Source organism: Panthera pardus, unplaced genomic scaffold, assembly GCF_024362965.1.
Source record: "Panthera pardus isolate Hobbes unplaced genomic scaffold, ASM2436296v1 HiC_scaffold_15, whole genome shotgun sequence".
Classification (NCBI taxonomy): domain Eukaryota; kingdom Metazoa; phylum Chordata; class Mammalia; order Carnivora; family Felidae; genus Panthera; species Panthera pardus.
In genome coordinates this window covers 39,751,136-39,776,112 of record NW_026526710.1, presented here as the reverse complement: position 1 = coordinate 39,776,112, position 24,977 = coordinate 39,751,136, and the positions used below count along the sequence as shown (strand labels likewise).

Here is a 24,977-nt window from a genome sequence, read left to right as displayed (position 1 = left end):
AGCACAATAATGCCAAAAGAAATCACAAAACACAAGGAAAAGGCAACTAGAGGGTATATGGTAGTTAAAAAAGATTTCTATTTTTCTATTAAAGTAAAAAAAAAAAAGGCTACTATCCAAACTTGGGCCTGAGATAGGTGTGATTAATGCCATTGTCTGGCTTTTGCCACAAAATACTTCTCCTACGAAAAAAATATGGGATTACCTAAAGCACCCAGTTACTCTTACTAAGTTCAGATTTTCTTAAAATTAGATTGAGAAAAATCCATTTCTACATGTAGTGTGCATTACAGAATAAGCTTAAATGCACATGTTTCCAGGCCTAGTCTGAAATCCTGTTGGGTAATTCCAGCCAGGCCTTGACCCTGGGTGTTGTGAGGATCAGGAATGGTGTTACCAGTTATTGCCTATTTTGTTAGAAGCTAGAGTTGAACTTGGGAGAGTGATTAACACTAGCTCAATTTTCCCCTCCCTCCAGCCAACCACTGAAATCACTAAGGCTTCTGACAGGATAAACATGTCTGTTAGTTTGTTCCTAGGAATTATCCTATACTTTTTGTTGCAATATATTACTTTTCCCCTTTCATCACTCCCCCACCCCCACCCCAGCACCTTTCCCCTCCACTCTTTACCTACTTAGACCTAGATCTGAAGCCATGGAGTCTCCTGGGAGTCTATTCACATATGTCAAAGCTCAGTCAAGGTTCCCCCTGAGCTGGAACAGAGCTCATTCTTCCTGTCATAATTTTCTGTTCCCAGGGTCTTTGTTGTCTGTTTCTAGTGCTTAATCATTATTCCAATAGAAGAAAGCAATTTTTAATATTTTTAATAAATAATTCAGGAATCTGAATAAATACCCACATTTTCAAAGGAAGTCCATAGCTTCCTCCTTTCCCAACCCCTCTCCATAGTCAACAAACATTTGTGGAAAGCCTGTTATGAAGCAGCTGCTCATCTGGGTCCTCACATTTTATTTGATTGTCACCACCAGCCATTAACCGCACATGTGGTAGGTTCTCAGGGAATGTGTTCTGGTTAAATGGATTACCTTATAGAGCAGAGTTATTAGCCTAACTTTAGAGCTGAGGAGACTGAGGCCCCAAGTAGTAGTTAAGCAGTTAAGTTAAGTGACTTGTTCAGACTGTGCATTGGCTGAATTTGTCTTCTGTCCATCCCTTTCATTGTCTTGGTCATATTCGTGTCTGTTGTTAAAGCTTCCATTCGGCTAGTACCACAAATAGGGCTGTCTAACATTCTGTCTCATTGCTTCAGAAAGGCATGGTGCTATTTATGGAGAGAACATGGGTTACTGACCAGCGTGGTGTTTTGCCTTTTGGCCTTTGGAATGCAGTCTACAGCATTTTCTCCAGAAAACCTCACACAGATTTGTGTTTGCAGAAAGGGGTCCAAAGGCTTAATTATTTTTTGGGAGCCCTACTATTTGTCCTTTGCAAACCAGGTCATCCTTCAGACAGAAAAAATGTTATGTATGACCCAGCCAAGGCTGCTGCTCAATGGGGTTGACAGCAGGCCAGAAACTCAAAAACCCTGCCTGCAGGCCTGATCATGTCCAGAGAGTGAGCTGACAGAAAGCAACTCTCTGAATACATCCTGCATGCATCTGTCTCCTCTATGCCTTCGTTCAAGTCTGGAAGAGTTACGAAAAAATATGCCTACTTGACTCTTTTTAATGGGCAGTTGCATTGGTTCCTCTAAACGAGGAAGAGGCAGCCTGCCTCTTCCAACAGAAGCAAAGTAGAATCTGATAGGCATTACAATGGCCTTTATATTTCTGTGATTTACAACATTTTCAAATGTGTGGTTCCATCACTGTCAGTGACAGCTGCCACATCTGTTTCTCTTGGGAGGTGGAAGTAGAAGTGCCACTAAATAAAAACTTGGGAATTTCAACATTTGTTCTTTCTGTTTTCCCAACAATAGTTTTACAGATATGTTCACATGACTAAGACTCTTGCTCAAAACCCCTAAAGCACTTGAGAGTAAATTACAAAGGAGCCAAGTGTTGGCCCCCCTCATTCTGCAGCAGTGTGTTCTTGGGGGTCTCTTGAGTGAAGAGGGGCACAGACAACTGTTTGATCAGTGAGTCCATCAGAACTGTTAGCCATGCTGATCCTGAAAAGAGAGAGCAACTCAGAAGTCTGGTGGGGTGGTCTGTCTTTCATTCCACAAATATTTGTTTGTCTTCATACCATGCAGAGCAGTGTGCTAGGTAGAGAAGGACTTGAACGCTGGTTATCTTCAGCTCTCCTGGTCAGTTAACACCTATCAAGGAATCTCTGTACTCCAGAATATGCTCCAGTTCCAAAAGTGGATGTCAGCATTTTCTAGTCAATTCAGACATAATGTATGTGTCCTTAAATATCAGCAAAACCACAGTTAGAGTGGCAATGATCATCGAGGTTGGTGGGTCCTCTCATGAAATCAACATTGATTTTACCCTTTCTTAGTGTAGAAATTTGTAATGTGTTCTCCTTAAACACACACACACACACACACACACACACACACACACACACACACACACGTCAGTTTATTTGGAAGACCACACACAGCTAATCATTTGTATAAGTTGTACTAGATCAAATGGGAGAATGCATTTAAAAGGCTTCATATGTTATGGCCCCCAGTAAATGTGAGTTGCTGTTATCACCCTGTCACATCATCATCGTTGTCACCATATTCTAGTGTTTTCCTTGCCCTTGATTAGAAGTTAAATCAATGGGAGCTGAGAACTCAGGAAGTAAAAACTCGTCTTTGTACCTTGATGTGTACTTTTTAAGATACAAAGTGAAATCTAGTTTGCCTCTGATTTTAAACTGAAGGCCTTCCAATGAACAGCAATGAACATTCCATTTTAAATGGGATTATTTTAGTATCTGTTAAAGAATCTGAACAATCCACTCAAAGAGCATGTGTTACATGCTCTGTGTCTTCTTTACACCCACCTTGGAAGTGGGGAAGAGAAGGGAACCAGCATTTATTGAAAGTGTGCGATGTTCTAGGCATTTCACCTATGTTTTAGGATTAATTGTTTTCCCCCTAAAATTCATATGTTGAAATCCTAACCTCTAGTACCTCAGAATGTTACTGGATTGGGAGACAGGGTCTGTAGAAAGATAATTAAGTTACAACAAGGTCATTAGGATAGGTCTAGTTCAACCTGACTGGTCTTATGTAAAAGAAGAGATTAGGACACAGACACACACAGAGAAAAAACCATGTGAAGACTCAGAGGGAAGACAGCCATCTATAACCTAAGGAGAGAGGCCTCAGAACAAATCAACCCTGCTGATACCTTCATCTATGACTTCTAACTTTCAGAATTGTGAGAAAATAATTTCCTTTGTTTAAACCACCAACTCTGTGGTATTTATTAGGACAGCCTTAGCAAATTAATACAACATATGTTATCCCATTGACTTTTCTGCACAAACAAATGTTGGGTCATTGGGGTTTTTGGTTTTTAGTCTTTTAAGTCTCCTTTAGTTTTCAATTTCCACTTGCATCTCCCTCTCTTTTTTTTAATTGAAGTTTAATTAACATACAATGTTCTATTTGTTTCAGGTGTACAGCATGGTGATGATGCTTCTATACATTACTCACTGCTCACCATGGTAAGCATAGTCACCATCTGCCACCATACAACATTATTACAGTATTATTGACTACATTCTCTATGCTGTACTTTTCATCTCCTTGACTTATTTATTTTATTCCTGGAATTTTGTACCTCTTAATCCCCTTCACCTATTTCTCCATCCCCCACCCACCTCCCCTTTGACAATCACCAAGTTTGCTTTCTGTATTTAAAAGTCTTTTTGATTTTTTGTTTGTTTGTTTATTTGTTTTTTAGATTCCACATGTAAGTGAAATCATACGGTAATTGTCTTTTTCAAACCAATGTATTATTATCATAATTTGTAGGTAAGAAAACTGATGATTTGAGAGATAAGTAACTTGTCCATGGCCCCCAGGTTGTCAAATAGCTTGGCCAGGCTTCAAACCTAGTTCTGCTGGAGGATACCTGATATATGGTAATATTGTAACAAATATTAACTCTTGTCATTTATTATTGCTATTGGCCTCAGAAAGATAATATCCAATTCAGATAAGCACACTACCAAGAGATGAATTTTATGTAGATTAATGGAGGTATTTCATGTAAAGAAGGAAGGAAATATACTGGTTTTCTTGTAGGAAAAGCAGGAACCCAAGTCCCACAAATATTGCTCAAACTCAGCATGAAGTTGACCTTAGCTTCTTAGCCATAGGTTATTATAGAAGCCTCCAAAATACATAGTTTTAGATATCAAATGTACATTGATTTATAAGCAGAATAAGAGGTCTTTTTGGTGGAAATATGTTCTGTAGGGATAGTGTTAGAATGCATTTACACCCACTCTAAAACCCAAAATTCTTTTCTAAATAAGACCTTAGAAGTGTTTGCCCTAGTCAGTCAAAATGGCCCCTATAATATGGCCAAAGATTAAAATTTATGTTCACAATTGTTTTAAACCAAGATATTACTCTCTGGCTTCTCAATCATATTTTTATTCTTTTTGTACATCTCATCAAAGCATTTCGATTAGAACAAGTCATTGAGCAGAGAAGCCAAAATAAATAGTTGATTTAAATTACTACAGTGAAGGGACCACAGTTTCAGTCAGGCCTAAGTTATGGGGACTTTTAATGATTCTATGAGGTTCTAGTGTTTATGGAATTGGCTTGTACATTGATTGTTTTTTTCTTCCTGATTTATTTCTGATTTCTAAAGTCAACCCATGAATTTCTTAGTCTGTCTGGTCAGAATTTTTTGATGGCTTCTCAGAGGTTCCAGACTCTGAGAACCTCATAGATTTGCAAACCTCATGGCTTGCTTTGCCTTGGAACTCATTAACTCCTGTCACTTAGCCTGAAGCTGGTGACCTCTGCCTAGCAACCTGGCCACATTACCCATGTTTGCTATATAAGAACCAGAGGTGCCATCCAGCTCCACTGTTTCCATCTCTGCTTCTGGAATGGACCAGACGATGCTGCAGTCAAATGGAAATAAAGCTAGAATACAATCCATCCACAATGTAATCTTCGTTCATGTCTTTCTGGGTGTATCAGGTGATCTGGGTGGATCAGGGGACATCATGGAGTGGTTGAGTGCACAAATTTTGGGCATGGGCAGAATTGGTTCCAATGTCAACGGCCACCTACGAGTCACATGACTCTGGGAATGTTACTTAATCAACCCGGACCTCAGTTTCCTTATTCATTTTTTTCTTCCTTATTTGTTAAATGGAAATAACAACTATGTTGCGGGTTTGCTGAAAAGATTAAGAAAGTAACATAGGTGAAGCATCTGGGAAAGTGTCTGACATGTGGTAGGTGCCTAATAATGAAGACCGTAAACAGAAGTTTGATAACTTCACCTAATATAACTTCCAGTGCTTGCTGTGTGGTTGAAATTTCATTTGCAACACAACAAAGCCGCTTATATTTCTACAGGGAAAAAATACCATGGCAGCCTGATGTGCAGTTGGGATTTAACCTCACATAAGACCCAAGAGTCCCTATGGAGGGCATTCTCCATGTGTTTCAAACTTGGTGCATCATCCACCAAGCATGTTCCCTCCGGAAAAGCAGGAGACCGCCCAAGGTTTGGATAAGTTCAGGGAAGCATCTGAACTTTTTGGGAGCTGTCCCATCAAAACTGGAGTTGTCTGGGTTTTGACCGCTGGGGCCAATATTCTTTTCTGTCTGGACTTTTAAAAAAGATCAGAACATTGGGTTAGTATTCCCAGTTCTCTGTGTCATTAGAAGCTCTTAAGCACGAAGATTCCACTAATTTCAACCAGAATTTTGTGGGTAAAAGACATGAGTAATGTGAGAAAATGAACGAGGACATTGGCACTCACTGGGGGAAGTTAGGAACTTCAAGGAGAAAAATAAAAGCTGTCTTCATCAGCCAGCCTAAGTTGGAGGGGTTTTTAGGATATGTGATTGTTCCCAGCACCCTGTTTTGAATCTCTCTTACATTTCATAAAGTCAGAAAGTTTGGGTTTGAATTCTGTTCGAATATTAACAGATGGGGTGACTTCTTACAGCCTTCCAAGCCTCAGTTTCCTCATTGGTAAAAGGAAATATTAATAAGTATTCTATAGGGCTGTTGATTTGTTCGTTTATTCATTCATTCAGTTGGTCTGGCACATAGCGAGCACTCAGTAAATAGTAGCTCCCAGAAAGTTTCTATGGAATCTTTGTAATTCCATGTACCTGGATTTCAAGGAAAATTTCACATTTGTGTCCCAACTTTTTTTATTTTGCTTAGGAATACATTTTCACCTTTATAAAAAATGCATTTGACCCTTTAGAGCCCTCAGAGAAATTTTTTAAATAGAAAAATGTGTGTCCTTCTAAAATCAAACCAGTGTTGGGGCACTTGGGTGGCTCAGTCAGTTGAGCGTTAGACTTCGGCTCAGGTCTTGATCTTGCAGTTTATAAGTTTGAGCCCCAGACTGGTCTCTGTGATGACAGCTCAGAGCCTGGAGCCTGCTTCACATTCTGTGTCTCCTCTCTCTGCCCCTCCCCTGCTCACACTCTGTCTCTGTCTCTGTCTCTCTCTCTGTCTCTCTCTCTCTCAAAAATAAACAAACATTAAAAAAATTTTAAATCAAACCAGTGTTATTGAACCTCACTAAAATGTTAGTTAGGCTCAGTCTGTATGTTTTTCAATTCACTTTAATTACCACTCATACAACTTAGCTACATCCAAATGTGTCTACAGGGTCAAGCCATCAAATGGCTTGACATTCAGGAAAGAAGCATGCTCAGTGACGAAGAGCACAGGCCCCAGCTCCATGAGGGTCCCCAGTGCTGCTACATATACTGCACACCATGAGGGTGAGCAGAGTGTATGCAACTGTTTGCCTTCATAGAGTTTATGACTTTGCATGGCTTTTAATACTTCCCTCAAGTAGTATCATTCGCCTCTCAAACTTTAATAATTCTTTTTTGAGTAGTGTCTTTCTGTTCTCCCCTCCCCCCCCCATCATTTTGATTTCTAGTCTATTGTCTTTCAGAGTCTGGAGTACGCTCCTGATTTATCCATGACTGAATCTTGCACTACCCTGAAGAAAACTGTGATTTGAGTAAATACCGCACATTGCTTTCATTAATATGTCACATTAAATTTAAAATCTCAAGTGCAAATCAAAAGTTGGACATCTTAACATTGTTCATACTTCAGGAAAGTCTGCGAGCTGGGAATAATTTTTTCTCATGGGCCAAACACACCACACACACACACACACACACACACACACACGGCAGATTCTTATGGTTCCCAACAGTTTTGTTTTGCTTTGTTTTGTTTAACCTCCTCACCATCAAGCATATAGCTCACCCCATGAATGAGCAGCATTTTCTCCTCAAGGGCAGTGATTCTGTGGGTAGGGCCACATGTAATTTGAAAAAGTATATTCTCCCACCCCATGGTATTGAGAATCATGTCTCCAATTGCATCAAGAGAATAGGATTCCTTCTGCCTGCTCTGATGGCTTTATTGAGAAAAGCTTGGCCAGAATTGTCATGCTTTGAAGTCAGCAAAATCAGCACCTTAATCTGTTTTAGAGATAAAGGGTCCCATTGGAATTCTTTCTTGAGAGCTTGCCTGAATAGTTACCCTCGACATCCCTGTTTCACTCACAGCCTTTCTGCTGTCATCATGCACTAACCATAGTGACCTGTTGCTAGGTCAGTGATGTCCCCTGATGGTACCAGGAAACCTTCCCAGCCCCTCCTTCTTGTAGAGAAACAAAGAGAAGGATCACTAGACAAAAGCTTGAGATTTCCTTATGAAAACATAATGATTCTCTGAGAGATTTTATAGCAGGCCCAGAATAAAAACAAACAAACAAAATAAAAGAAAACAAACAGAAAATGTTTTCCTCATATTCATTCCATGAAGAGTTCAAATTTCTCAACAGCAAAAATAAGTCAGGAAGGCTTATAAGGGAAACAGAACAAAGCAAAGCTCTTGGGGAACAATTCTGAGAATGGCCCACTTCCTGGCCTCGTGTGAACTGTCACCTAGGAGAAGGCACAAAGTGAGGACATCATTCATGGCCTGCCTCCTATCCTTCTCATTTCCTCCATGAGAAGAACAAAACTGACATAAAGCAAAAAGAGATGGGTACCACTCACCACGTCAGGAAAGAGAATCAAAGACCAAGAGAAAAGGAAGAGAGGGAGTGACCGGTCACATCCAGGGGCCTAAACAGAAACTCATTTTCCAGGAGAGGAAGACTTTGTCCAGCCCCTCACGTGGGATCTGGGACCTCCAGGCTGCTGAGTTTGGGGCTGGCAGCAGCTTCTCAGAATCTGCCTTTTGAGAGTAAGTGATGCTTTCCTTCCAATAGATTTGACTAAGCTAATTATACCTTTGCAGTTGTTCCTACTTAGAGGGAAAGGGCAGCATTTTATCAAGAAGATGGTTTTTGACTGCTTGTGTCAACCTGCTCTCCTCTTTTTTGAGAACTGCCAGTTTCCAGAAGTCATTTCCTCCCGGCCTGGAGTTGCAGGTACAATAGCACACAAAAAAGAAGAAACGAATACTCATCATCATCATCATCATCATCATCATCATCATCATACTACATAATAATAACCGTGGCCAATTCTATGACCAAATATTGAATTTATTTTTTAGCCTTCATAGATATTAATAGTTGCCACTGACACTAACTGACCTGGTTTCTCATTACAACAAAATTCGATTTTTCTGGAATGGATTTGGGATTCTCCCACAGAATGGTGGGAAAAGACAGGCAGAGTAAGAACATAGTTGGGCAGGGAAATTTGAGTAGGTTTCTTAGCAACCTGTTAGATTCACATTTGAGTAAAGAATCCGACTAATTTGGAAATACTGCTTATCAGAAACATGACTACTGTTCAGTGGAAATGTGTGTGCCTAAAGGAGAGTTAAGCTGCTGTGGGTGACTAAGTTCACAGGCATTGTCTCCTGTGGCAGCATTCTGCAGATTTAAAACAGGTGGATGGCCAGTAATTTGCCTTTTGTGAAAGTAACATTCTGTTAAATGTGATATTAATATATCATATTTCTCCAAGAGCAGGCCATGCCTTGCAGGCTTCATCTAACGAATTCTCCCAACATCCCAGGAGAGCGGAACATGAATGGGAAACTGATTTGTTCATATGTGGCCAGTAAAGTTCATGATTTCCTAACAGGAAAATGGAAATTCCCCCCAAAAATAACAACAACAACAAAACCAACTATACTGCCAAGGTAGGGATTCTGGCGAGATGTTCGAAGGGGGTGAGGTAGTAAACAATGATGTGAAATTCAACTTTGAAGAAAAGTTTGGGGAGAGCTAACAGAAAGCTAGAAGGTGGGGTGAGTGAGGAAGAAATCTTGGGTGCTTTGGGAGGGAGAGAGGTTGAGAGAGAGAGAGAATGGGAAACTGACTCTGTGTGACAATTCTTACACAATTACGTTATTATTTATACAGAAAATTATGCTCCCTTGAGATTTGGTTGAAGAGTCCTCTTCAGTCCTGTTTTTAATGGAAACATCTTACTGTTTATTAATAACAATAGCTACCATGTAGTGGGTGCCTACAAAGTGTGGTCGGGCTGATTGCACAGAATCCCTCCAACAACTGGATGACATCTGCATTCCTGTTATTCTCATCTAACACAAGAACCTGCTGTTGAATGACTTTCTGAAGTCTCAGGGGTGGTAAAAGTCAGGGCCAGGGGCCAGGCCCACTTCTGTCTGCTCGTAAAGCCTCTGTTCATACCCACGGCATTATGTATTCCTCGTCTTCTCAGGGCAGGTGAGGCATAGCTAGAAGGAAAACAGAGGTCACATTTAGAGGGGCTGAATAATGAGAACAACTTATACCCAAACTTTAGACTTTAAACTGTTGACTCGAACACAGGCGCTGGTGGAAGCAAAGGGATCTGGTAAAGAGAGAAGAAAATCCATATGTGGTAATAACACTGTGTAACTCATTTGTGTGGAGCATCCAGAGTTGTAATGGATCACGTCGTCAGTGGAGGCCCAGCCATGTCGTGTGACATCATGCATGTAGCTATCACCGCCATGGCCTTGGTGGTTTGTCTCTGTCAGCCACAGGGCTGATTGAGTGGGAGAAGAGCCCATCTGCCACCAGTGATAGAATTTTTTTAGACTTGCCCTGTCCATTTGTTAAATGTTTATTTATCTTGAGAGAGAGAGAGCATGTGCATATGCACACAAACTGGGGTGGGGCAGAGAGAGAGGGACAGAGAGAGAGAATCCCAAGCAGGATCCGCATTGCCAGCACAAAGCTCAACTCAACACTCGAACTCATGAACTGCAAAATCATGACCTGAGTGGAAATTGAGAGTTGGATGCTTAACCAACTGAGCTACCCAGGTGCCCTATCCTTGTCCATTTTTCACAGAACTCCATGTTATTACTTTGTTGACCCATGAATTGAGCTATAGCCGTCTTTCTCTGCTCAGGGATTTAGCCCAAGCTGCCAAAGGGGTTCAGTTAGAAGGCAACTGGTGTGTGCCCACCCAGTGTGGCATCCACAAGCATCCTTCCTACCAACACCCCAGTTAAGGTTTCTCCTGTCAGAATGAGCTCCTCTCCTGAGGGCTCCACCCCAGAGTCATGGGGTGGCCCTAATCTAAGGTCTAGGTCCTGCCATTGAGCATTACCTCAGATGCTCCTTGTGTTATCTCACTGAGTATGTTCTTTAGTTTAAGCCATTATGAAAATAGAACTCAAGCAGCCTATTTCTGCAGGCCTGAATTTCAGGTGTGAATCTTGGGCTTATACTTGCTAGCTGTGAGATTTGGGACAAGTCACTTAAAAATAGACATACAACACCTTTCTAAATCTTGGTTTCCTTATCTGTTGTATGTGGATACCAGCAGCTAACTGAAAACCAACTTTATTTTTTTTTTCTAGCATCCCATTTGTAGGACAAAAAAATAAAAAACAAGAAGTCAAATTCAATTTTGGGGTTTCTTTTATAAGCCAATTTTTCAAACTCACCTGTGAAGATTTAGCCTGAACTCCTATGCTCCTGGAGCTACATCTCTAATTATAACATCCTTGTAGTTGCAGGTTTTAAGTTAATGAAAATGGTTTCATGGAAGATTTTTGTAATCTTCACGTAATCCTGTGAAGTAAGTGGATTTGCTTCTTATTCCCACTTTACAGAGAAGGAAACTGAGAACTGAGGCTTAGTGTTTTGTTTTTTGGCTTTTTTTTTTTTTTTAAAGCAACTTGCCCTGAACCTCACAGCTCCTCAAGTAGAGCTGATCCTCAAACCCACGTCTTCTGGCTCTGATCCTCAGTGCTTGTCCCATGGCCCATGGCACTGAGGTCAGTGATGACCCAAATGATGATCTAAATGACTCTGAGACTGAATGTGATTCCAAATCTTCAAAGAGATTCTATTTGATCATTCTATTGCACAAGCAAAGTGGGCTTGAAATCTGTATAAAGATTTTTTTTTTCAAAAATAGCAGGTGAAAAATCACTGGTTATAGAACATTCCATGTCTTAAACATTCCTATATAAGTCTCTGCCCCAGCCATCAACATGGAGTGGGGGTCTGGGGGCAAGGTGGTGACCAGACATAGATTCACCATTTGGAGGAAAGCATAGAAGAGCTGTCACAGAAACTTAAAACAGCACATAGCAGGAAATGAGAAAAAAACATTATATATCGTAATCCTGTTTCTGTCTCTAAGGAACAAATGCGAAAACAGACGCCTATGGCTTTAAGAGAAACAGTCATCCTGGAGCGTGTTGCAGGTGTTAAGGAAAAGAATGTTTCTCGTGCCTTGGTTCAGGGGATTCCCAAAGGCACACTGTGTCTGCTTCCAACAGCCCACAGCCTTCAAGGTGAGTGTTATCTGGTATGTGCTTGTTATTGGGTATGAATGACTTGGGGAGGAAAGCACCCACCCCTTCCAGGGATCTGGCTCCCCATGATGGCTCCATCACTTCATCTCTGTGGGGAGATGGTCACCCAAGGATTCAGGGTCGTTGCAAAGAGCCTGCTTCCAACCTTCCTCTTCCTATTCCTCTTTGGCACCTCAATTTGTTCCTAATTATTTTCCTGTTTTCCCTGCTTCTGAAGAAAGGGCTGCACCAGGGAGCACTAGGTAACACACACTCAGGCTCTTCCTAAATCAGGCATCACCACTGTAAGCCCTCTTCTCCATTAAAGGCAAGAAATGAATCATGAGATGGGCAGGGCCTAACCACCACCCTGCCTTGGTCCAGCTAACTCTAATGGTATGAAGGGAGTCCAAATGTTGAGCTAGCTGTTCAGTTCCTCTTGAGGAGATTCAGTTCTGTTCATCTGGATTTCTTGATCTTGGCAAACTTACCCACTTCAAGACATCAGGCATGTTACCTGGAATGCTACATCCAAGAACCAGGGGTTTTAGAGTTCATCTTACCTTGTCATTCTCAGTGTGGTCCAGATCTATGGGCTGCTTGTTCTTAGTCATGCTTATTAAGAACTGTGTTCTCTTAAAGATCAGCAATCACCCCCGTTCATGCTCTGTCTCTCTCTGTCTCAAAAATAAAATAAACGTTAAAAAAAAAAAAAAAAAAAAAAAAAAGATCAGCAATCAGACCTTAAGTGCCAAATCCCATTTCCTTGTGCAGTTTCCATCTTTTCTTAATTTCTCGTGGTAATGACCCTGTTGGGAGGGTCCCATCCTGATTGTCCTTCTTCCTCTCCATACAATGCTTTAATCTTCTTAGTGATCCACTTCTTTCTCTTTTCCTCTGAATATATTTTACTCTTGGTCCTCTAGTCTTCTCTCTGCACATTAGCCTTTGGTAAGTCCACCAACCACTGCTTTAAGTGTCGACTCTATGTAAATAACTCTTGAATTTGTATCTCAAACTCCACAAACCTCTTCTTGTCAATATTCAAGTCTGTAGTGTGGCATTGGAAATGTGAGTTGGGAAAAAAACATGAAGTAGATTCCACATTTACAGTTTGACAGATGAATTAGCCTATAGACATGCCTGAGGTCCATATCATTTAATTGTGGTGGAGATCTCACCAATTTGCCCTAACCTACTTTCCTTTCCTTTTCTTCATGTCATTGCACTTGGACTACTGTAAGCTGCTCCATCCTCCTGACCCATGAGCACAATTGTTCACATTGTCTCCTTCATGAAATGCATACTCCTTTTCCCCCCACCTCTATCAAAACCCTACCTCTAATTCAGCACACATGAACCATTGGTGTTTCTCCTTCATTGCCTTAAAAAAAAGGAGAGGGAAACCTGAATGACCAAAGGGGTGGCTGGATGAGCAGAAGAATGGGACTGTAACAGATCAGGCTCCTCCAGAAGAGGGGGAGGTCTCAATGGGACCTGCCCATAGGTTAAGGGAACAAAGATTATCAATGTTCCCCAACCTTAATTCTTTCTACTACCCACTGCTGCACTGCCAATACTTAGTAAAATCCAAAATGCCTTTAAGTGACCACATGTCAAAGAGTTAAATGCTATGTGGGAGAGGATTCAATGAAAGTTCTTAAACTATTAAAAAAAAAAACCTACTCAAAAGAAGTAAAAAATACTGGTTGATAATTTGAGAGACACAGAAAATATTTTGACCATATTAAGTTCATGGACAGTGACTTATTTTAGGCATTATTGAAAATTTTTAGTTTAAAGGACAACTATTTATCAATGACATGTATCATACACTGTCTTTTACCCTATATTCTATCTGCCTCTCACTTTCTACCTTGTCCATTCAGCCAGTTGGAGTGTTCACATGGTTTCCCAATTCTCTTTTGTTCCAAGCAAATTTTGGAGAGGGGGAGAGAGAGAGAGAAGCAAGCAGGGGAGGGGCAGAAGGTGAGAGAGAATCCTGCCTGACGTGGGTCTCCATCTCACGACTGTGAGATCACGACTTGAGCTAAAGTCAAGAGTTGGAAGCTTAACTGACTGAGCCACCCAGGCACCCCTGTGCCAGAAATATTTTTATATTTTTTCTTATTTTTTTTTAAATATGAAATTTATTGTCAAATTGTTTTCCATACAACACCCAGTCATCTAATTTTATATTTTTTCCTGTTATTAAATTTTGTGGAAGAAAAATGGGAAATGGGGAAATTGAGCTGGCAAATGGCTTTGCATGTATACTAATAAATATCCCACAAATGAATTTCTCCTTTTAATCTATTATTAGTCATTAGTGTTACTGGGTAAATACGCTAATGGCACGTTTTATTTTCAGACCTCCTAAAACTAAATCTTCTCCTAGTGTACTGAACTGCTTTGTTAGTTATCCAGGGAAATCCGTATGTAGTGGGGATTTGAATACATGAATTTAACTTTTTACATAGTGGCTTAAAAAACTGTCTTGACATTAGTAAAATTACACAGTCCCCACACTCAAGCCTCCAAGATAGGATGTCTGATCTAAGAAGCTGTATTGGGGAAGGACAGGGAGAATAAGGCCACATTCCTGAGCTTGTTATTAAGGCACATCATTTGCATATTCTTCCCCCACCTCCCCAAAGCCTCTGGCCCCTGATTAGAGGTAGAGATATTGGGGTGGGGAGCTGGGACACCCAGGCTATGATTCTGTGCTCCATGATACCATGCTGCCCCTTGGCCTCCAGCCATCTACCTATCTGAGACCCTGTAAGAACCCATGCTTATTCTCATTACTAGTGAAACACCACAATTATATGGTATATAATATGGTATATATAATATGGCTCCATCAGTGACCACATTTTGCATGTGAAAAATAGCATGTTATAAAAATTTAATAAGGCATTAGCAAATGAGATCCTGAATCTCATTTTTTTTTCTTGCAAATGAGAGCATGTTCTGTATCTAAATCCTGAGTATAAGCCCCTCCCCACACTCTAATTATGGATAATCAACCTTTCAAAAGCGGAAAGAGAGTCTAGTGTCTGACCCCTGTTTTAAATGAAATAATGTATGGAAGTACCTGGTCACTAGTAAACACTGACACCCAGAAAATGGCACCATTCATTCCCATCACTAACCCTGAGGGTTCTGTGAGTCCCTCTGAGGTCCTGAGGATGGATGTTGTGTGAGGTCTCATGCCACCAAAAACTGACCAACTTGTCTTTTGCACCTTGTACTTCTCCCTCACTGCACTTGTTGTATGTTTAAGACCAACTATCTCTGAAGCTTGGGAAATCCTGATATCTGCACCGATGGGAAATCACGGCTTGGCTCTATTCCTTTAACATCTGCCCATTTGCTAAACTCTAAGCTCCATTAAGGGCTGGGACCCTGTTGGTTTTGTTTCTTCATTGAGTCCCTAGGGCCTAGAGTAATCCTGGCACTTAGTAGGCACTCAGCATTAATACATGGTACGCTGGCTCCTGATCCAGCCATGTGTTCTCAATCCTCTGATTTCTGCTATAAATAAATACAAGCTGTTCTCATGGATTTGATGCTTCTTGACTCATTCTCCCACAGGTCATGTAAGGCGCTTCACTGTAGGACAGTGATTTGGCTAAGACTGAGTTTCCCTCCCACACAGTAACTCATGGGAGACACTGGATGGCCTTTTCTTTTGTGTGCTCAAAAAACACATCCTTTGCACATAGGGGACAAATTGCTTAGGTAGAGAACTTTCGGGAATGAGGAAGTTCTGTAAACAACCAGTTTATTTCAGAGTTCGGTAAACATCCCGCAAACACTAATAACTGTTAGTTAATATCTGCAAATGCATTATATGGTCTGGAATCAATTTCACCCCCTTTTTTGCTTGTTTTTAAGTAATGGAGAGTTTGTAGGATAATTTTAATTGACTTTTCTATTTTTCATCTGTACCTAAGCTCAGACAAAAGGGAGCCAACAGTTCCTTTATGAAACTTTTTGTTGCCAAATAGCATTGGGTCTTTTCGATTGTGTGGTGCACACCCATTGTTAATTATGCTGATTGTTATCCATAATAGAGTAACAAGTGATAAGGAAGGCTCTGGCTCTGAAGCTTGGGAAATCCCCTTTTCCAGGACAGACAGGAAACCACAGCCTAGGCTTTGATTGACCTTGAGCTTTTTTCTCACCTTCCTGGCCCCTCTCTCACCTTCCACTCTCCAACATTCAAACACATCCATCCTCCACTTGGCCATAAATGACAGGAGGAGAGCTTCAGTAAAAGTGGGAAGTGATTTTACCAAAAATCATTTGGAGATCATAGAATTTGGAGGTGGGAAATTATCTAGAGTTCTAATATTTCATCTAATTTCTTAATTTTACAGGTAAAGAAAGTGGATCCCAGAGTGGCTAAGAGATGAGGCAAAACCAGAATGGATTTGAATTCTCTAGGCAAAGCCTGCAAGAGGAGCCCACTGCTCCACTGAATTCTCCTGTACAAGTTGAAGCTCATGTGGAACAGAATCTACAGTGAGAGATACTGAATGGTCCTTTTGTATACTTTGATCTGAAAGCTTCCCAACCTCTAAGGCATATTTTAAAAGTAGAACTAAAGAGAGAGACAGAGATGGTAAGTACTTGACTTAGATGTTGGATGTAGTTTCCTAGTTATGCTGGAATTCCTCTTGATTCTATTCAACTAAATGAAGACCTAATTACCATTATGCGTGATTTTTATGAAAGGTTGAATGACTTAATTAGCTTGGCTTTTACGGTAACCTGAAAAGATTCCCCACTGACTCCTGTGTTTTGACAAAGCTCAAACACTGTTATAGATCAAAGGGAAGATAACATGAAATCTGGATATGTCAAGGGTGCTATACTGAAAGCCTCCTATAAATGGGTAATTGAGGAGCTGTTTCCAAGCTGGACTCCTGACCCCAGAGGCTGTAACATCAAGGACAGAGATAACCACAGTCTGGGGTGTCTGAGCCCTGGCTGCTAGGAGAAATGGATCCTTACCCACACACCCCTGAGTATGTGATCGTCCTGGCAATGGTTCAGATTATCAACCAACTGCCATGCCTCTTGTAAATGTGTCCTTCAGAAAGGAGCCCTCCTTGCATGCCGAAGTTTTTATTGCTTTCCAAGGTCTTAGGCTTCTTTCAAAATCAACATTCTCTTTATTTATTATTGACGTTAATATCAGCCACACCAAAGCCATCAATGCCAAAGTTGTTAACCTTGCTAATGTTAATTTAAGCCATATACTCTCATTAAACCGATATTGGTTACTAATAATGTTTCATCTAAATGTTGTGTGTGGTTGTATTTAAAGCAGAATACCTTGGTTGAAATACCAACTGTATTGAAATTATTTTAAATTATAGTTTGTATTTTAAATTATAGTTTGTAATTAGAAGAAAATAAGAACTTTTTCTTTTGAAAAAATCTCATACTCTTAAGGACCATTCTTATAACACTTCTGAGATAATCAAAAGAAATAACATGTTTATTTTTAGGTAACTAGATAGATGTCCATGTATAAAATTTCCAACAATCCAACCTTGTGAATTTTAAATTCTTGGGATTATTTTTTTCTTTGGCCCCTTTCATTAAAATTTACTAAGGTTTTATTATAATCATTATCAGGACTTTTCCAAGGGGAACTGAGACCCCATAAATATCTCACAATTATACTTAGATGCCACATGAATCGATCAGGTAAAAACCTGTAAAGAATCATTACCTTTTCTTAGAATTTTTCCAGCAGGAACAGCTGTGAAGAGGGCGTTTTAGCAAGTGCTAAAAGATAATACATGTTCCAATCTTTTCTGTATAAAAGGATCTGCTCTGAAATCTTGAGAAATGGTAAAAAAAAAAAAAAAAAAAAAAAAAAAACCTAAAAGGATATTTAGATCTGTTGTTATTTAAAGATGCTATCAGAAAATCATAAATGTCTCATTTCTGTAGCACTTTAGTTTTGTCCTCCAAAAGGATCAAACAGATCTGTTATAGAGTCATGCAGCAATTTATAAATCTTCGAACATGTGTGCTTAATGGAGAAAATAGTAGACCATTTATGGATGTACAGTGGCACTATCTATTAAATCATGGATTTTACAAAGTAGGCAGAGGACGCTTTCTGGTTTCAACCTGTGAAGGTCAAGGTCTGCAGCGTAATTCTGACATAGAATCTGGTATACCAAGAGCCATTCTCACAGCTTGCTTCAGTGTGGCCTCTGCTACCTCATTCACAGGCTCTTTAGATAACTAGCCACACCTGACCTGAGGGGCATGGCTGCAGGTTTACTTGGAAGCTAATGGACATTCTGTCCTCTCTTGGGAGAAGGGAGAATGTTGGACTTGTTTAAAAATTGCTTGCCACTTTCGAAGGTCAAGTAGAGATTTTCCTCCTAAAGAGAATATATGTTAGTTATAGAATGTATCAAGACTACACATCTCAGTCCTCCAGTCCTTTTCAATTCCTATCCTTAAAAAAGACAAAATGGTGGAGCACCTGGGTGACTCAGTCGGTTAAGCGTTCCACTCTTGATCTTGGCTCAGATGGTGATCTCATGGTTGAGGAGATTAAGCCCCATATCAGGCTCTGCACTGACATTGTGAAGCCTACTTTGGATTCTCTCTCTCCCATTCTCCCTGCCCCTCCCACACGCATGTGCTCATGCTCTCTCTTTCTCTCTCAAAATAAATATTAAACTTAAAAAAAAAAAGACAAATGGAATGGAGAAGAAAGGGGAAGGCTGACTCTAAAACTGTCAGGGAAGTGTAAAGAAACCTCAAAAATCACAGGATAGGGTTTTTTTTATTATTCATTTTTTTAAATTAGCAAGCATATGATGCTGTGTAAAGAGACCTTACATACAATTACTGGCTCTTCTTATCTCTAGTAAGAATTCAATTTTGCAATAGGAGAAACTAGGTTATTGAGAGAGACACATTCAAGGTCACATAGTATTGGATATATGGACATGATGCTGGGAGGACATTCCAGTGACAGTGACATTTCCAGCAATCTCTGAACAATGTGTAACTGGTTCCTTCAGGTCTTAGCAGCCTGATTCATAAAAGGGAGACACATTACATAGAGTTGGCAGAAAAACTATAAGAAATCCAATTAAATTTGAATTTAAAATAAAAAACAAATAATTTTGTTGTTGTTTGTTAGAAACACACAGAGGGAAAGAGAGAGTGAACAGGGGAGGGGCAGATGGAGAGAGAGAGAGAGAGACAATCTTCAGTAGGCTCTGTGCTGATATGGGGTTCTATCCCACGACTGTAGGATAACAACCTGAGCCAAAATCAAGAGTTCGACACTCAACTGACTGAGCCACCCAGGTGGCCCAACAAATAATTTTTAATATAAGTGTGTTCCATGCAATATTTGGGACATACTGATACTAAAAAGTTATTCATTATTTACCTGAAATTCAAATTTAACTAGATGTCCTGAATTTTTATTTTCTAAATATAGCAACACTACATTAGTAGTAAATAATTTTATTTCCTTGGTTCTGTTTTTACGTGTTATTAAAGAATCTCTAATTTCTCTTAAAAACATGGTAAAAACATTCCATAGAGAAAGAATAGTCTTTTCAACAAATGGTACTGAAATAAATAGATATCTACTTGCAAAAGAATGAAGTTAAATTTCTGCCTCACATCAGGTACAAAAATTAATTCAAAATGGAACATAATTACATGTGGGAGCTGAAACTATGAAACTCTTAGAGAATACATAGGAGCAAATTTTTATGACCATGGGTTGTGATACCAAACATACACATGAAAAAAGAAAAAAAAAACAGATAAATTGGACTTCATCAAAAAAAAAAAAAATGTGCTTCAAAAGATAGCATAAAGAAGGTGAAAAACTATCCATAGACTGAGAGGAAATACTGCACATCATGTGTCTGATAAGAAAATTTATCCAGAAGAAATAAGCAACAACGCCTCCAGAAAGACAACCCAAATTTAAAGATGAGCAAAGGAGGGGCACCTGGGTGGCTCAGTCGGTTGGGTGTCCAACTTTAGCTGAGGTCATGATCTTGCAGTCTGTGAGTTCGAGCCCCGCGTCAGGCTCTGTGCTGACAGCTCAGAGCCTGGAGCCTGCTTCCGATTCTGTGATCCCCTCTCTCTCTGCCCCTCCCCCACTCATGCTCTGTCTCTCTGTCTCTCAAAATGAATAAACATTAAAAAAAAATTAAAGATGGGCAAAGGATTTGAATAGACGTTTCTCCAAAGAATATATACAAATGGCTATGAGCACATGAAGATGTTCAACATCATTAGCATTAGGGAAGTGCAAGCCCAAACTGCAATCGGATACCACTTCACACCCACTAGGATGCCTAAAATAAATGACAAAAATGATAACAAATGTTCATGAGGATGTGGAAAAATTGGAGCCCTTGGTCTTTGCTAGTGGCAATATTAAATAGTGTAGCCACTTTGAGAATATTAGTTACCATATAACCCACCAATTCCACTCCTAGATATATATCCAGAGAGTTAAAAACATCTTTACAGAGAAACTTGCACATGAATATTCAGGAAAGAATTGATTATAATAGCCAAAAAGTTGTAACATCTGAAATGTTCATCAATTGACAAATAGATAAACAAAATGCGGTATATCCATACAATGGAATATTATTTGGCAATAACAGGGAATGAAATATTGATGCATGCTATAACATGGCTTAAAAATATCATATTATGTGAAAGAAGCATGTGACAGAGACAATACATTGTGATTCTATTTATATGAAAGACGTAATGTGTATTAGTAGTTTCCAGGGGAAGGGATAGTAAGAAGTGAGAAATGACTGCAAATGATATGGGTTTCTTTTTGAGGGAATGAAAAATGTTCTCACTACTCCATATATAATTATGAAGTACTTACTCTGAGCCACTCATTGTACTCTGGTGATGTAAGATGGTTAAGACCCCAACTCTGAGTTCTAGGAGCTTACAACCTAGTTGAGGAGAACAATACCTCCATTGATAAGTGCTGCAAAGCATTATGGGGCTTCTGCATACACACAAACGGGATGCAGTGAGTTGCTTTGCACAGAAAATTGGGTCTACATCCTCACCTAACGTGGAATCTGAGGCAAGGTAGGCATTTGATAAATTGTTGATGAAGGAGAAAGAGAGGAAGAGAGGATGGTTAAAGGTGTGACTGTTTCAGTGACTCCTTCAGCTAAGTGTCTTAGTGAAACCTCTGATTTGTAATTAGCCTATCATTGACTCATTTTTGGGGAGTGTGCTAGGGATTGTGTGAAGTGCTAAGGACATTGCCACTACTGTTCCTGTGGAATTGGCTGCCTGGCCTGGAAGACAGTTAATAAACAAGCAATTAAAATAATGGAGGACGTAGGGTAATCTAAGAGTATAATAGGAGTGAGTCACTTAGTCTAGGGGTCAGTGGAGGCTTCCATGGGGAGTGACAGTTAAAGCATGACTTGAAGGGTAAGTAAAAGTTGGTTAGGCAAAAGGGGAAAGTGAAAAATGGTTCCGGGCAGAGGCAGCCGTATCATTCATCTATATGCAAATAAATGCTTTCCTAATCTTTGAAGTGGCTTAAAGACAGTTTATTTGCTTAGATATTTTCACATCCCTCCACCCAGCAGTGTGGTTTATATGGCTCTTGATTTTCTAAACCTTTCCTTTTATGAATAGTACAAAAGTAAACTTCACCCTAGATCCCATCCATATTCAAATTTAATGAGACGCTAATCCAAAGGATTTAATTGTGTTGCTTTAAAATCATCCTGTTTGATAAGCAATGTTGTGTCCTTTCTATAGCTGAGGAAACTGAGCCATAAAGCATGCTGTGCAGGTGATACATTGAAGAACCACTCAGCCCACATCACACATGTTCCTTAGCCTGCCTGCCTCCATTGGAGGGCTATCCCAATAAATCCAGATTGCCTGCTGAGATGATCATCAAAAAGGTACATGGTGTATAGAATTTATAGAATTTGTATATATAAATTCTATCTTTCTGGTCATTTAGAGATCACCTGTGAACTAATAGACCAGTGCCTGGAGTTTATTTAAAGTGCACATTACTACTTAAAATAATGACTTTATTCATCTGGAATTGAGGGGGAATGAGGTGTGCCATAGAAGTATATTTCCATAAAATTGAACTTTACCTTTTTTAAGCCCAACACTTTTTACAAATGCAAGTGTTCGTGAATGTAAGTCATTCTAAAATAAATTGCATGCTCTGCATTCTTACCAGCATTTAACCTGATTACTCCTATGAATTTACCAGCATTTAACCTGATTACTCCAATGCTATGAGTATGGACTGTTTTCTATCATTTGCTGGTTATTATTATTTTTTTTGAAGTTCTCAGATTGTAATTTAATTCTTTTTTGTTGTTGGTCATTATTAATTATGTATTTGGCTCTATGCCAGGAACTGGGACTATATCAAGCAAAATACCTAACATATAGAAAATATATGCTTATAAGGAAAAAATATGCTTAAATACTAAGTTTAATATGTTCAGTAAATATGCTGTGTTGTGGGAATTCAGGGCAGGGGCTGTTCCATGCAAGTCCAAGAAGGAGTCATGGATAAGGTGAGGATTTTGATGGTAGAGGGAGAAACGTGATGTTGGTAGCAGGTGGTGATGGGTGACAGGGTGCTGTTTTTTGGGTTGAGAGAAGAAGGGGAAGCTTCCCAAGTCCCATAAACAAAGCATAAGAATGGTCAGGCAATGGGCAGTGCTGTGGGAAGTGGCAGAGGTGACACTGGAAGGGCACCCTGGAGCCAGCCAGGAAGGACCATGGGTGCCAGGCCAGTGAGGAGTATCTGAGGTTTCTAACAGTGAATGACATGATCTGCATTGGGTTTGATAAAGATTACTCAGGTACAGCCTGAAAAATGATGCGTGGAATGATGGTGGGCAGAGACTGGAAACAGAGACACCAGTTGGATATCTGTTAAAACAACACAGAGGGATAGGTGGAGGGTTGAATTGGTCCAGGAAGGAGAAGAGGAAGAGCTCAGTTTGAAGTGATGTCTAAAATGAGGTAGTAAAATATGGTCAAGGGCACAGGCCTTTGAGGCAGATCTGAGCTGGGACCAAGGCCTTGCTTCTTCCTAGATGAAGGACCTGGGGCAAACCACTCCACTTCTCCGTGCTTCCATGTCCTTGTCTGTAAAATGTGTTCTTATACTACACAGGATAACTGTGTAAGTAGTTGAGATAATAAATTAAGTTTCTAGCACTAACCAGGCAGTTTGCAATTTGGAGTTCTTTTCCTTCTCCTAATAGACCTCAGGCACAAGAGCATCAATTTTAGCAGATTCAGTGGTTTTGGAGAGCCCTCTCTTCCTGTTAGCTGGGCCTTTTCTGATGTCTTTGCTCATTCTTTTGTTCAACAAATATGTATTGAGTACACTCTGTGTGCTAGGCAATGTCACTAGGCCTGTCCCTGCTGGCTCTAGGATCCCCTGAGGATTGACTACTGTTGGCTGTGGGCTCAGAAATCAGAGCATGTTAGCATCCATCAAAGTGTTGTTAGGGCATATAAGTGTGTTAGTGTACGTACAGTAAGCAAGGCCCTCAAAGCCTGCCCTGTCATGTAGAGTGCTCAGATTTGGGGCATCCTTTCTGCTGCTCATACTGCTTTCCCCCAGACTGCTGGGTTCTCACTGGAGGATGCCACAGCCATGTGAAACCTTGCTCTCTGTACAGATGGTGGGGCCATGCTGAAAGCCTGCCGAGTATGGGAGAGAACACTTGCTTATGCTGCAGCATTACCTTAAGAAGAATGTATTGCAGGCAGAGGGCGTTGGGAACTGTCCAAGGAGCTGTACAATCCTCTCCTGGAGATGACTGGGACAAGAGATGTTCTCCCAGGCTAGCTTATGCACTGCAGCCACACATCACAGGAGAGGGGGATGGCTCACCCAATCCCCCACTCTAGTCCCCATGCTGTCCATGCTATCTTCTGCCTTGGGGGGAAGACTGTAGCACACATCTCCATAATGCATGACATCATCTCCCAAAGGCAAGGGCCACTCATGAGTTTTTGCTGGCTACGACCTCAGGACAGGACTTGGTGTTCTTGATAGAGAACATCTGTCCTAGGAGGCACAGTTGGGAAAGAATGAAGGATTTTCTGGGAGCCCGGCTGGCTCACTGAGCAAAGGCTAGGAGGCATTTGGTGAAGTAGCAGGAAGGCTGTGATACGTAAACATGATGTGAGTGTGCTCCTCAGGAGTGACTGGGAGTCTGTAGAAATGAAAGCCTTCTTCCTCCTCAGCCACAGGCAGGGAAAAGGAGCCTTGAAATATATGTATGTTTATTTGTTTGACTCAGTGGATAAACAGATCTCTATATTATGCTGGGAGTATGAATGAGTATCCATGGATATCATCTTCCCCTTCATAGTTGCTATTTGTACAAAATTCACTCTTTGTATAGATGATTTCCTCCCATCAAGTACCCCAATGCCCTGGAATCTGTTTATTTATGGAATATTTTTCCAAAGATTCTGAAAGCATCACAAAAAACAAAAGGGGCTCATCTGTGTTTCTGTGGAGATGGAGGAGTTATGTAACAGACTCTTATTTTCTACAAGCAAAACAAGGACACATGATATTCAACTGTGTCCAGCTAACCTGACTGATAAGAATGACAGAAGCTTGTGAGGAACAAGTCAGAGGATAAGAGCTAGAACCTACAGGAAAAGGTTAGTAAAGAACTTAAATGTCTGTTTATCAGAAAGTCTATCCTGGCTTCACTAGCTTTGGAAGATCCATGGCTGTTGGGGCTCACCAGCTGGAAGAGAGAACAGAGGAATGATATGAGGAAGGCACTTGGAGAAGGTTCTTCCCACCTCACTTAGATCTCCTGAGATAGATAGGAATGATCTGAAGGTGCAGTGGATTTTCTTTCTTGGGCTCCCCAGCTACAAGGCTGGCATGGCTACTTGGGATATTAAAATATATGTATATATATACATATGTATATATATACACACACTCCCT

The 24,977-nt window shown here is 40.3% G+C and overlaps 2 long non-coding RNA genes across 3 annotated transcripts in view; both read left to right on the top strand.

Annotated features, from left to right (window-relative positions):
- Positions 1-3,549: 3,549 nt before the first annotated feature.
- LOC128777074 (uncharacterized) lies at positions 3,550-6,639 on the top strand. Its single transcript, XR_008422239.1, has 2 exons — positions 3,550-3,635; positions 3,946-6,639. It is a non-coding gene; the product is annotated as an uncharacterized LOC128777074 (long non-coding RNA).
- A 2,803-nt stretch (positions 6,640-9,442) lies between these two features.
- Positions 9,443-24,977, top strand: part of LOC109276499 (uncharacterized) — a 51,244-nt gene continuing 35,709 nt past the window's right edge. Inside the window, exons 1-4 of one of the 2 annotated variants that reach the window (XR_002084701.2) lie at positions 9,443-11,214; positions 11,785-11,938; positions 16,324-16,568; positions 21,770-21,918. This is a non-coding gene — a long non-coding RNA (uncharacterized LOC109276499). The remainder of the gene's footprint in view (positions 11,215-11,784; positions 11,939-16,323; positions 16,569-21,769; positions 21,919-24,977) is intronic. The other variant, XR_002084702.2, reaches the window with a different exon arrangement.